This window comes from Sprattus sprattus (genome assembly GCF_963457725.1).
Source record: "Sprattus sprattus genome assembly, chromosome: 7".
NCBI lineage: Eukaryota > Metazoa > Chordata > Actinopteri > Clupeiformes > Clupeidae > Sprattus > Sprattus sprattus.
In genome coordinates, this window is record NC_137926.1 from 18,964,676 (window position 1) to 18,977,059 (window position 12,384).

The 12,384-nt window shown below is 44.6% G+C and overlaps 1 pseudogene across 1 annotated transcript; it reads right to left on the reverse strand.

Moving 5' to 3' along the window:
• Positions 1 to 1,160: 1,160 nt before the first annotated feature.
• LOC308367749 lies at positions 1,161 to 6,720 on the reverse strand (annotated as a pseudogene). The gene is made up of 6 exons: positions 6,454 to 6,720; positions 6,201 to 6,329; positions 5,900 to 6,045; positions 5,295 to 5,437; positions 2,113 to 2,257; positions 1,161 to 1,620 (listed from the first exon to the last, which is right to left on the reverse strand). The product of its transcript is annotated as an uncharacterized misc_RNA (transcript).
• Between the last annotated feature and the right edge of the window lie 5,664 nt (positions 6,721 to 12,384).

Sequence of the window (12,384 nt, forward strand, 5' to 3'; positions counted from 1 at the left end):
CTCTGGCCCTTAATGTCAACAAGACAAAGGAAATGGTGGGGGACTTGCGGCGGAAGCAGGACAGCGGGAACCCCTCCCCCCCTCACCATCAGCAGGGAGCATGTGGAGAGGGTCCCCAGTTTTAAGTACCTGGGAGTGCACCTCACTGAGGACCTAACCTGGACCCTTCACACACAACACCTGAAAAAATTATCTAGGCAGCGGTTGTACTTTCTCCGGAGGCTTGGGAAGTTCAGGGTCTCCCTTCCCATCCTGAGGACCTTCTACTCCTCAGCTGTGGAGAGCGTCCTCACAGGATGCATCTCTGTCTGGTACGGAAGCTGTGCCGCCCAAGATCAGGCCAACCTACAGAGGGTGGTGCGCTCAGCTGAACGGACTATCAGAGCGCCCTTACCCACCATGCACCACCCCAATGCCAGCCTCTTCAACCTGTTGCTGTCGGGTACATGCCTCCGCAGTCTTAATTCAAGGATTGAGAGACTCAGGAGGAGTTTTAACCCAAGTTTTTAAATGTCGCTCTCTTCCTTATTCTATTTATTTATTTTATCTTACGTGGAGCGTAGAGCCTTTAGACCCTTAGATGTGTACAGTGAACAAACATACATAATAACAAAGGAAAAGAAAATATTTATTTGATACCACAAAATTCGGTTACAAAACTGCTGAAAAAAAACAACATACTATTTTTTAGGACTAGTATCAAGACCTGCAGAGTGACTTTCACTGCAAACCTTTATGTGGGATTTAAAGGGACACAAGTAGAAAATCAAGATTAAATCATCTTTGATTCAATGCAGGAAAAAAAAAGAATAATTCAACATAAACAATAAAAATAAAAACAAGTCAGCAGGGGCAGTTGAAGTTGTCATACATCCACAGGTTATAAGCACACACCGTTACACACATAAACCTTGATATGCAAGAAAAAGTTTCTCTCATCTTTAATGTGTTTTCTTTTTCGGTTTGATTCATGTTTGCTTTCAATACCCAAACTATTTCAGATCTCACTGAAGTCCCTCCATCATCACCAAGACCTCGCAGAACTCTTCTCCTACAATGTCTCAAAAAGAGTGATGCTTGGGTGGAAATCTGAGCAGTGAACTGACCATCCCCTCCTGGTACTGCCAACAAGCCATATAAACCATAATCCCTCGTCCTTGTTATGTGGTGACCACTGTTTGTTTAACAAGCGTCTTCTGGCACATGCCCTTAGAGGTGGCGACAGTTGAAGCGGCAGATCCATCTACTGCACCACTGCTGGTGGCAGCACCCCCTACCACATCTGTTGAGGGGAAGCCATGGGCAGCGACATACTTGCGGTAGGCCTCTCTGATGATGCGGAAGGCTCGGGCGTTAGCGTAGGGGATGTCCGTGACAGGATCGTGGTACAGCGCAGGCTTGTGCGTCACAGGACACACCTCCTGCACTGGGAGCTGGGGGCCAGAGCCCCTTGTTGCTGCAGGGAACATCATAGACATGGAATCTTCATCACTGAAGGTGATGTATGTGCGCGAGCACAGTCCTGCTGCTGCTCCTGAGGAACCCTGGGAGGCCGAGGAGGCGGAACAAGGAGCTGAGGAGGAGGAGGAGGAGGAAGCTTGAGGAGCATCCTGATCTATCCTGTGGGAGAAGGACAGAAGAACTGGGTTAAACTGCAGTTACTCCAATTCATGTCACAGTCTCAAAACAGCCTGTAAACCAAAGCAATAGTTCCTAGCTCTTTGAAACTACTTTTTACTACTTCAATGTTGCTGACCAGCCTAAATGCTTTGACAATTTACAATTTACATAGATGAGAAAATAACAGGACTGTTGACAAGTGTGTGTGTGTGTGTGTGTGTGTGTGTGTGTGTGTGTGTGTGTGTGTGCGTGTTTGAGTTTGCGTGTGCGTGTGCATGTGCATGTGTGTGAATGTTGAGTCTAAGTGTCCAAGAGCAGTGCATGAGCTTGGTCACCGGAATGTCTCGATATTCAGTGACCTTCTCTGAAGCTCTTCTAAACATGGCTTTTACCTCAAACAAGTCTGTCAATGAGCAGGTTAACCTCAGAGCATAGACATTGGATGTAGGGGATCTAGCAACCACCCCAATTGTTTGTGAGACAAATACATACCCCTCTACGTCCACATTCTCTTCCTTCAGGAGTGAGTCAGATAGAAGGGGCATGAGGACTGAATGGTAGCGGATAGTTGGCCCATCAAAGCTTCGCTTCTTGTGAACTTGTTTCTTTTTATCTGCCTCCAGACGCTCATAGTTCTCTGAGAAACAAGGAAACACACTGAGCAAATTCTGAAGAGATCACATCATAATCTCTAAATCTAAACGCTCTGAAAACAGTGGAGATGGTTGTAGACTTTAGAAGGAGCGCAGCCCCACCCACCCCAATCACCATGAAAGACTCCCCAGTCCACACTGCAGAGTCCTTCCACTTCCTGGGCTCCATCATCTCCCAGGACCTCAAGTGAAAAGCTCAACAGAGGATGTACTTCCTGCGGTAGCTGAAGAAGTTCAACCTGCCAAAGGCAATGATGGTGCACTTCTACACCTGCATCATCGAGTCCATCCTCGCCTCCTCCATCACCATCTGGTACGCTGCTGCCACTGCCAATGAAAAGGGCAGACTGCAGTGTATCATCCACACTGCTGAGAAGGTGATTGGCTGCAATCTGCCATCTCTACAGGACCTGTTTGCCTTTAGGACCTTGAGGCGAGCAGGTACGATTGCGGCCGATCACTCCCAACCGGGTCATTAACTCTTCGAGGTCCTCCCCTCCGGCAAGAGGCTGCGGTCCATCAGGACCAAAACCTCACGTCACAAAAACAGCTTTTTCCAAACTGCAGCTGGCCTCATCAACAAAGCCCAGGATCCCCACCTGTCTTGGACTCTTAGTAGGTTCTATGTTTTATGTTATGTCTAGTACTTATTATATGTGTATGTTTATGTTTTTATGTTTTTATGTTTACTGTATGCACCCATGCACCAGAGCAAAATTCAGGTAGGCGTATACCTACTTGACAAAAATATCTGTTACTGATTCTGATTCTGATTTCTGATTCTGATCTTTGCACTTCACTGTGCAAGTCTTCACCTGGATAGCTTTTTTTCAATTGTATTTAATAGGGATGCAACAGCTTCATCTACTTAATCAACAAAAACAATAAAAATAGTCATTAATAGTCAGTAGCTTAGTACGCATCCTTGCTTACTGGTATGCGAACCAGAGCATGAGTGTAAGATGGGGGAACATCTTATCTACCCCTTTTAAAGTTGGGAACGGGGTCCGGCAGGGGGGTATATTATCCCCAGCCCTTTTCAATATCTATATGGACGACCTTTCCAGGCACCTGGGGGAATGCAGTACAGGTTGTATGATAGGTGATTCCCTGGTCAACCACTTTATGTATGCAGATGACCTAGCTATACTATCCCCGAGTACATGTGGGTTTCAACAGCTGCTTAACATCTGTACTAATTATGGGGTCGATTTTGATGTTAAATATAATGCCAAGAAGAGTGTGGTAATGGTCTGTAGAACTAAGGAGGACATGGATATTAAGTTTCCTGCCTTTCATCTTTCTGGGCAAGCTCTGGGGGTGTCCAATAGTACCAAATACTTAGGGCACAATATCACAGACACATTGGTGGATGATGCTGACATGTTTAGGCAGAGGAGATTGCTCTATGTCCAAGCTAACATGTTGGTTAGAAAATTCCACCACTGTACATATGATGTAAAAATTAATTTGTTTAGAGCCTACTGCACCCCTCTCTATACAGCTCCACTCTGGGTGAATTACAAGAAGGAGAGCTTGCGTCAATTGAAAGTAGCCTATAATGACTCGTCTTAGGATACTCCTGAAGAAACCCAGGAGTACTAGAGCCAGTCAGCTGTTTTGTAATATGGGTCTTACCACCTTCATGGCCTTGCTGAGGAACCTTACTTTTAAGTTTATGTGTCGGCTGGACCGCTCTTCAAATGTATTAATTGATCTGATGACAGACCCTGGCCGCAGCTCTGTCAAGTACACATCTAAGATCTGGGAACACTGGCATAAGTGCCTTTTTTAGCCCTTCTTTCCTTGTGTATTTATATATATTTATGATTGTATGTATGTATATTTATATGTAATTTATTGATTTTATATATGGTACATCTCCCATGTGGGCCTTGAGCCTGTAATAAAGTTTATTATTATTATTAACATTTTACCACATTTTAGACATAAAAAAGGTTATTTCTTGATCTGTGGAGTAGGCCTAGTTAGAGTATGTCACTTTGCTGTAATGAGAGAGAAAAACTAAATATAAAAATGATGGTGCACACCAACGTGACCAGAAATATTTAAATTTAAGATCATTTCACCTAACCCATGCCTTTGAAAAGGAGACATGTCGCTCTGTAGAGGAAGAGTTTAGTTCAAAACCAAATGAAGTCTATTAGTGATGCAATTAGAGACGACTGCTGACATGCTATTCTAAAATAAGTGCATTAACATTGAAATTATGAAATTCAACTTTGGAAGCTGTTTACATATCAACATATTTGTGTCACTAATATTGGTGTAATTAGCTATAAACTTTAACTTTAAACATTGATACAGATTAGGAAATTAGACATCCATATTGAGAGTGATAGCCACTGCTTACCCAAGGTTTACATTCACTAGAATTAGAAAAGAAGGAAAGATGCTTTTATCATTGGCACTTCTAGACGTCCAAAAAGCCAGACACTTTGTATGCACCCAGGTGTTGGTAGTGTGTGTGTGTATGTGTGTGTGTGTGTGCACCGCTCCAAAGACCCTTTTTTTCTTTCAACTGCCTTCTACATCGATGCAACAGACCTCGCAGAATGCATGATATTCATCATTGCTACTTATAAGATGCGTGCAGAACAAACACAGCAGACATGGGATGGGAAGTGTGACTTGGACATCAAATTTCTTTAGCTCTTCATTAAATATGTTTCACGTACAAGTAAGTACTGATATATTATACATTTGATCTTAATCCTTAATAAAGTTAATGTAGGCCTTTGTAATGTAAGCCTAATGTTAACGTAGGTAGGCCGTGATCTTATTCCACTTGTCAGAGTTTGTACTAGGCTGAGCCGGGAGGGGAGCGTACGCCAGGTCGACAAATTTGGTTGATTATATCATTTTAGTTACCTTTCAGACTTATCTGTTAATGCACAACCTGCACTTGGGGTGTCCAAATAAATGAATACATAAAAAAAAATAAAGATTACACAACATTTTCTGTTCTCTCCACACCACCCATCCTTTTCTTCTTCTTACCAAGTGGTCTGACATTGACCTCAGATGTGATCCTGGCCTCCGCCAAAAAACCCTGGGTGAGTGGTCGATCCTGGTGGGCCCCACGGCGCCTTCTAGGGGCCTCTTTTCATAACTGCAGTCGCATGAAAAATAATCTCTGGCCTCTTGCCAAACGAAGTGAAGTGGTTTGGAGGGAAAGTTTACGCAGAGTTAACTAGATCTTGTAACAAACACGCCCTGAGATTTGTAACCCTGATTTTATGTGTTGCAACATAAATACTATGAGATTCTTATTATACAGTCAGAAACTGCAATTCCTGTCCATGTCTGGATGGAATTAGTGCACAAGGAACATACATGGCTTATCATAGATTAAGCTGTAAGACAGTACTGAAAAATATTATAATTTATTATTAATGTTATTGAGTTCTTTAGCATTTTCCTTTGCTCTGGATGCTTTCCTCCAGAAAGAAAATCTTGGCTGCCTAGTCTCTGCCCCCTCCTCTTTTGCTTTCTTCCTCTCCAGTTTTTCTGCCTCCTTTTTCTCCTTAGCTTCCTTCCTTTTCTTTTCCTTCGGCTCGGCCTCGTGTACTTTCTCCAGCTCTTTCTTTATCTTTTCCACCAACTTCCTTTTCTTTTTCAGATCAGCATTACTGATCTTCTCCTTCTTTTTAATGGTTTCGGCCATGAGACGCTCTATCTTATTCTCAAACTTTACGTCAATCTCTCCCTGAAGGGTCTGGTTCTGAACAATGATCTGTTCAATTTCCTTCTGCCTGCAGAAGCTCCGAGAAAAAAAAATGTCAAATCTTTTGGGTTAATAATGATAGATTATAAGAACCATAGGAAACTTCAGTAGTAGTAGGCCTAATATTAGATATAAGTCATGCTATAATTACAACTTTTTTTATGGAAACTGTGAGTTACCTGGAGGCCATCATTAAGGCACGGCGTGTTGTTCTGAAGTTTTCTCCATTTTTCTCTCAACATCCATGTTTTGAAAACCATGGGCGTTCTCTCTGTGCCGCTGGTCTCTGGAGTAGACTCGTCTGACACCTGAGGAAAACAGACACAGCACTTTCTCAGTGTTCCTTCATGTTTTGTAGGATAAAAGTAGATATCTTTAGATGATCAACTACTAGACTAGGTGGGATGTGTAGGTGAAGGTGACATTTCTCACCATCCATTTCTGAGCCTGTCTCTTCAGGTCACCTAGCAACCTTTGCTTGATGGCAGCAGCAGTCAGCACCGTCGATAAGGTGCAGTGCTCTCTCTCTGCGGTCCGTCTGGCCCAGTTCTCAGAGTCTTTCATAATCCACTCTGACTCCTTGACCATCATTTGATAGTAATCCTCTTCCTCCTTCTGCTCCAGGAGAATGAGCACCCTCCTGTGCTCTTTTTCCAGAGCTAGAGATTTCTCTCTCTCCTTTTCTCGCTCCACTGTCATCCTTTTCACTTCGTGTTCCATCAGTGAGATGGCATCCTGATTCAGCTCTCGCTCTTTGTGTCTGGCAGCCTCAGCAGTTGCTACCATCTCCTCTCTCTCTCTTTGCCACTCCTGTTTCTCTGTCTCCCTGGAGTCCTCAAGCCATGTGATGTCCTGGACAAGCTTCTTCAGAGTCAGCCTCATGGCTTGCTCCTTGTATTGTGCCTCCTCAGCCATTTCAGCAAGAACATGTTCCAGCTCATCTGCTAAGGTCTTACTCAGGGCTGCTTTCAGATCCTCACTAAATCGGTCCATTGTGGAAATACTGAGAACATAATAGTTTGCTTAGTCAATGCAGAATTGCTTGTTTTCCACACATAATTCCTAATCAATCAATACTTCACTTCAGAGGTTTACTGTAATGAACATACATCTACTTTAAGATTATTGTATTATATTTATTGGCTGAACACAACTAATTGTGGTTTGTTGAGATTTTTTATAACATATATCCAAATCTAGCAGATAACAATTTGGGAGTAGACATGACAAATTGATTGATGTTTGGACCTTAAATCGAATTGATCCACCCATAAAACATAACCACATCCTATGTCGGGTACTTTGTGTGAATATGTTTGCAGTTATAGTGACAAAAGTTTGCCTTGTTTTCAACAAATATCACCATTATGTTTGTCTTTCCATTGCAGACACAATTTACATAATGATATTATACATAAAACTTATCATTACTAAGCATTACCATTTGTTTTTTAAACAAAATAAAAAAATAACTTACCTGAAAGGGGATTCTATAGTTCTTACAAGATACTGTATATGAAAAGTGTCAATGTCTCAAAAACTGCTGCTTAAAGTTTTCTGTGTGTACTCTCAACTCCTTGCTCATACAACTGACAACATGTCTCTACTTTACTTTACTCTACTACAGTATGTGTTCTACTTTAACATTCTAGAACCTGTCACTGTGACATCAGTGTTCCAATTACCAGCTGTCACTGACATCATTAGTTATTATACGGCTCTTCAGAATGTTCCAAAAAGTACCGTTGATTTGAATGGGCCATCCCTACGTCATACCCATACATTAATTCCTGCTAACAGACCTCTGCGAAAGATAATCACCGCTGTCATTGGCAACGGGTTTTGTACTTCTAATTCACATCTTTCATATCATTCCGCCAGAAGTCCAGTCATTTTAACGCAACAGTAGACAGTCATTTGAAGTCAGCAAGTAATGGGTTGCTATGCAACACCTGAAACTTCAAAGTTCTATTTGCTTGAAGAACTATTTATTTCTAAACGGGACTCATGAAACGGCAACTAAATCATTAAAAAGAGGTATGTTGGAGGAATGTCTTCTATCGTTTTTGGCAAGTAACCTTATAATAAGCGGGATAATGTATTGTCCGTCGGTCATTCTCCAAAAATAATTCCCTTCAGGACGAAACAACACCCTCCGCTGCGCGTCGGGGGGGTTGTTCGCCCCGTCGGGAATTATTTTTTGAGAATGACCTCCGGACAATACATTATCCCTTACATAAAGTTGTGACACAAAAGGCCCATACTTTTGGGCTGCCAGTGTTTTGGCAGTTAATACTCTTGAGTGTTTTATTTCCTTATTTGACACTAGAACTTCATCAATCAATTTCAAATATCAATCTGATTTGAGATATTACTGAATTCCTGTGACAGAGCGGTTTTCATTTCCTTACATTTGATTAATGCAGTTGTTAAATTATCACCTCCTTAAAGGGGTCTTCGAAGGATAATTAATTTAACGTGCTTTACCTTATATATTTTCGAATAACACTTGTAGATCTGATGAATTGTGCAGAACCAAGGTGCTCCAGTCTCGTCGCCATAATAGGCTTTGACTATTCTAACCATTCTATCATTCTGAAGTGTGGATTTAGGTTAAGTAATAGTCAACATATAAGCAACGTTACTTGAAAAATAATAAATGTTAACGTCACTGTGAAGTTGTGCTTGTTTCATCACAGAAAGAAATGTGTTGATTAATCTGTTCTTATTAATATGCTGTATTTACGATAGGCTGAAGCAATTTTTTAGGGGACTGCTCATTCTAGACGGATGGAAGAGTCATCTTATTGAATGCTGTTCTTCCTTGTGACCTGCTGTAAAACGTGTGAATTGTGCAAACAGAGCTGCTCACTGCCAAGGTTCTTGAGTTCAAGTTCAAGTGCTTTATTTGTTCAGCTTTCAATACCATAGTCCCCCTCCGCCTGGTCGTCAAGATGAGGTCACTGGGGATCAACACCCAAATGTGCAACTGGGTGCTCAGCTTTCTCACTGACTGCCACCAGATTGTGAGAGTAGAGGGTGGTGTAACCTCTGGGCCGCTGGCTCAACATAGGTGCCCCCATGGGTGCGTTCTGAGCCCGCTGCTGTAAAACATCTACACATATGACTGCACAGCCTCCGGAAGCTCAACCTCCATCATTAAATTTGCCGACGACACCATGACGCTGGGTCTAATCTCCGAAAACAACGCGCAGACCTACCATAACCAAGTGGCAGACCTGGCACTGTGGTGTAAGTCTAACACTCTGGCCCTTAATGTCAACAAGACAAAAGAAATGGTGGGGGACTTGCGGCGGAAGCAGGACAGCGGGTACCCCTCCCCCCCTCACCATCAGAGGGGAGCATGTGGAGAGGGTCCCCAGTTTTAAGTACCTGGGAGTGCACCTCACTGAGGACCTAACCTGGACCCTTCACACACAACACCTGACAAAATCATCTAGGCAGTGGTTGTACTTTCTCCGGAGGCTTAGGAAGTTCAGGGTCTCCCTTCCCATCCTGAGGACCTTCTACTCCTCAGCTGTGGAGAGCGTCCTCACAGGATGCATCTCTGTCTGGTACGGAAGCTGTGCCGCCCAAGATCAGGCCAACCTACAGAGGGTGGTGCGCTCAGCTGAGCGGACTATCAGAGAGCCCCTACCCACCATGCACCACCCCAATGCCAGCCTCTTCAACCTGTTGCTGTCGGGAAGAGTCCGTGATAGATCGCGGTACAGAGCAGGCTTGTGCATCACAGGACACACCTGCACTGGGAGCTGGGGGCCCGAGCCCCTTGTTGCTGCAGGGAACATCATAGACATTGAATCTTCATCACTGAAGGTGATGTAGGTGTCACGATCAGTGGGGTTTTGAGGCATCAATGTGTGTATAAATATTAAGTGATGTAATTGTTAATTGTGTAATGTAATTGTGGTTTGGGTTCATTTCGGCATAATGGACAATTGCCTTGTGATGGATGATTCCCAGAGACGAAGGGAATACTGATTGGGTGATGGACTGATTGGACTAATTGGACTGTGATTCATGGGGAGTTGTGATTGGGGACATTGGGAGGGAAAACCCTTTTTATAGAGAACGTAAAGTTCGCTGGAGAGATAGAACCCCGGGTCGGCCTGATGACGTGATCTTGGAGAAACAGCTGATGGAAGGCAGACGGCACACCGCTGGCGGCAGGAGGATTGAGAGAACGCAACAAACCAACTCAGTGAAGGAAAGTATCCACTGTTTTAACTCTCAACTTACTGTGTGTGTGTGGGCCAGCGAGTGTCTGTTTCATTCTGAGTAGCCTATGCTTTCTCTCCGAGGGGTGCCGTCTACGAAGAGCTGTGCCGCAGGACCGAGGAGAGAGAGGACGGCTGATATGCGCGATCACACGTCTGCTAAAGGAAAGTAATTGTACTGTGCTATTGCTATTGGCTTGGATGGGCCATCGCTGGGGTTTTGCTTGTCACTGAAGCTTTCTATTTCTCTCCTGAGGGCGATCACGGTGCAGGGATATGTCTAGGGTCACGGCTGCAAACACGGAAGGTCGAGCTGCAAAGACGGAGTGTGAATCAACGCCATTGGCCACAGCCAGACCGGACCAGTGACGGGTTTACGTGGTGCATTGTGGGACTTGTTGTTTTCTTGGTCGGCGAGGAGGGAGCCGCCGACCAACGTATTCCTTTCTGAAACCCAGCAGCGCGCGGCAGTGGAGGGGGCATGGACTCTGTCGAGGTGAGCCTTCTCTCCTTATGAACGTTCAGGCCCATGGACATGGCGATTCATGATTGCCTACCGGAGTCAGTGAGGAACTGAAGTGATTGTGTGATGTATCCTGGTGTGCTGTGAATCATTCTGCATTTGTAGTGGTTTTATTATCTGTGTGCATTATTGTATTGGGCTGTGTGGGGTATTTGAAATGGGGATTTAATCTGGACAATTCTGTGCTGCTCCAATCTTGGCTCCTAGTGGCTTATGTGGGAACTGTGTGGGGTGTTAGCCTGAACCTTAATTGAGAGTGTCTTTGCCTGACATTGTGACCATAGAAAGCTGCTGCCTGCCTGTATGTGCTTGCTGGTGTTTCCCTGTTAATAAACCTGTTAAAATACATTCAGTTTGGTGTTTGTGTCTCAGAGAGGTTCAGACCTGCATTACTGTGGCACGACAAGTTGGCGTATGTCGGCAGGACCTCTCTTAAGACACAGCACCATGGTTGATAATGAGCAGGCCGATGGAGCAGCAGCACCTGTAATAAATAACATGATGATGGTACCATGGTTTTTAGGGGGTCCTTGGGTGCCCAAGTATGGGGAAAAGAATGGGCCCCCGCTAGCGGAATGGCATAGCCAAATGGAGATTTACTTGAGAGCCCAGACATTATCACCAGCACAGGAAGTTGATTTTGTTCTGAGTGCCCTTCAGGGTGACGCTAAAAGGGAGGTGTTATTGTTGGCTGCCACAGAAAGAAATACAGCTGCCAGTATCTTTGATGCCTTAGTTAGGATATATGGGGGTAATGTGACAGTCAGCCAGTTGAGGGCGCTGTTCTTTAAATGCCAACAACAAATAGGGGAAGGGATGGGGCCTTTCATACTGCGTCTCCGCGAGTCTCATTCCAGGTGGCGTAAGAGGGAGCCGACGGTGGAGCCTGACGACGAGATGCTTCGAAGCCAGTTGGTGCTTGGACTACAGCCTGGCTCGGTACAAATGGAACTGCAGAGATGAGCACGCAGGGAACCCACATTAACCTTTGAAGAGGTATGTAAAGAAGCGAAGGCCATGGAGAACCTGACTCCGCTAACTCTAGCTACCCACAAGGGACCCGCCCCCGCCGGCAAGATAGAACACCTCAATGGGATGACCAAGGACGGCTCATATGCCTTCGGTGTGGCCAAGCTGGCCACATGCAGCGGAATTGTGCCCCTCGGGGTCCAGCCGATCATCGCAGACTTGCGTCCTCTGCAGATGGCAGCAGCACTGCAGAGGTTCCAATGAAGACTGCACTGGTAGGACAGTGCCCAGAGGTCGAGGTCTTGGTGCAAGGTAAGCGTTTTCCATGAATCCTTGACACCGGGTCCCAAGTGACCTTATTCAGTAGGGGCCTCCTCAAACAGTATCTGGGGGATATTGAAATGAAGGATGCTAAAGATGTACCATGGTTAACCCTTAAAGCAGCTAATGGGCTAGCCCTCCCTTATGTGGGCTATGCATTGTTAGACTTCGAGGTGGGTGGCATTTCAGTTCCGGGAAAGGGTGTGGTAGTGGTAGAAGATCATTATTTACCGCCCACGTACGGGGTGCTGGGCATGAACGTCATTCAGTACTGCTGGGAGGGCCTTCAAAGTCAAGGGGGGCATCAGTTAA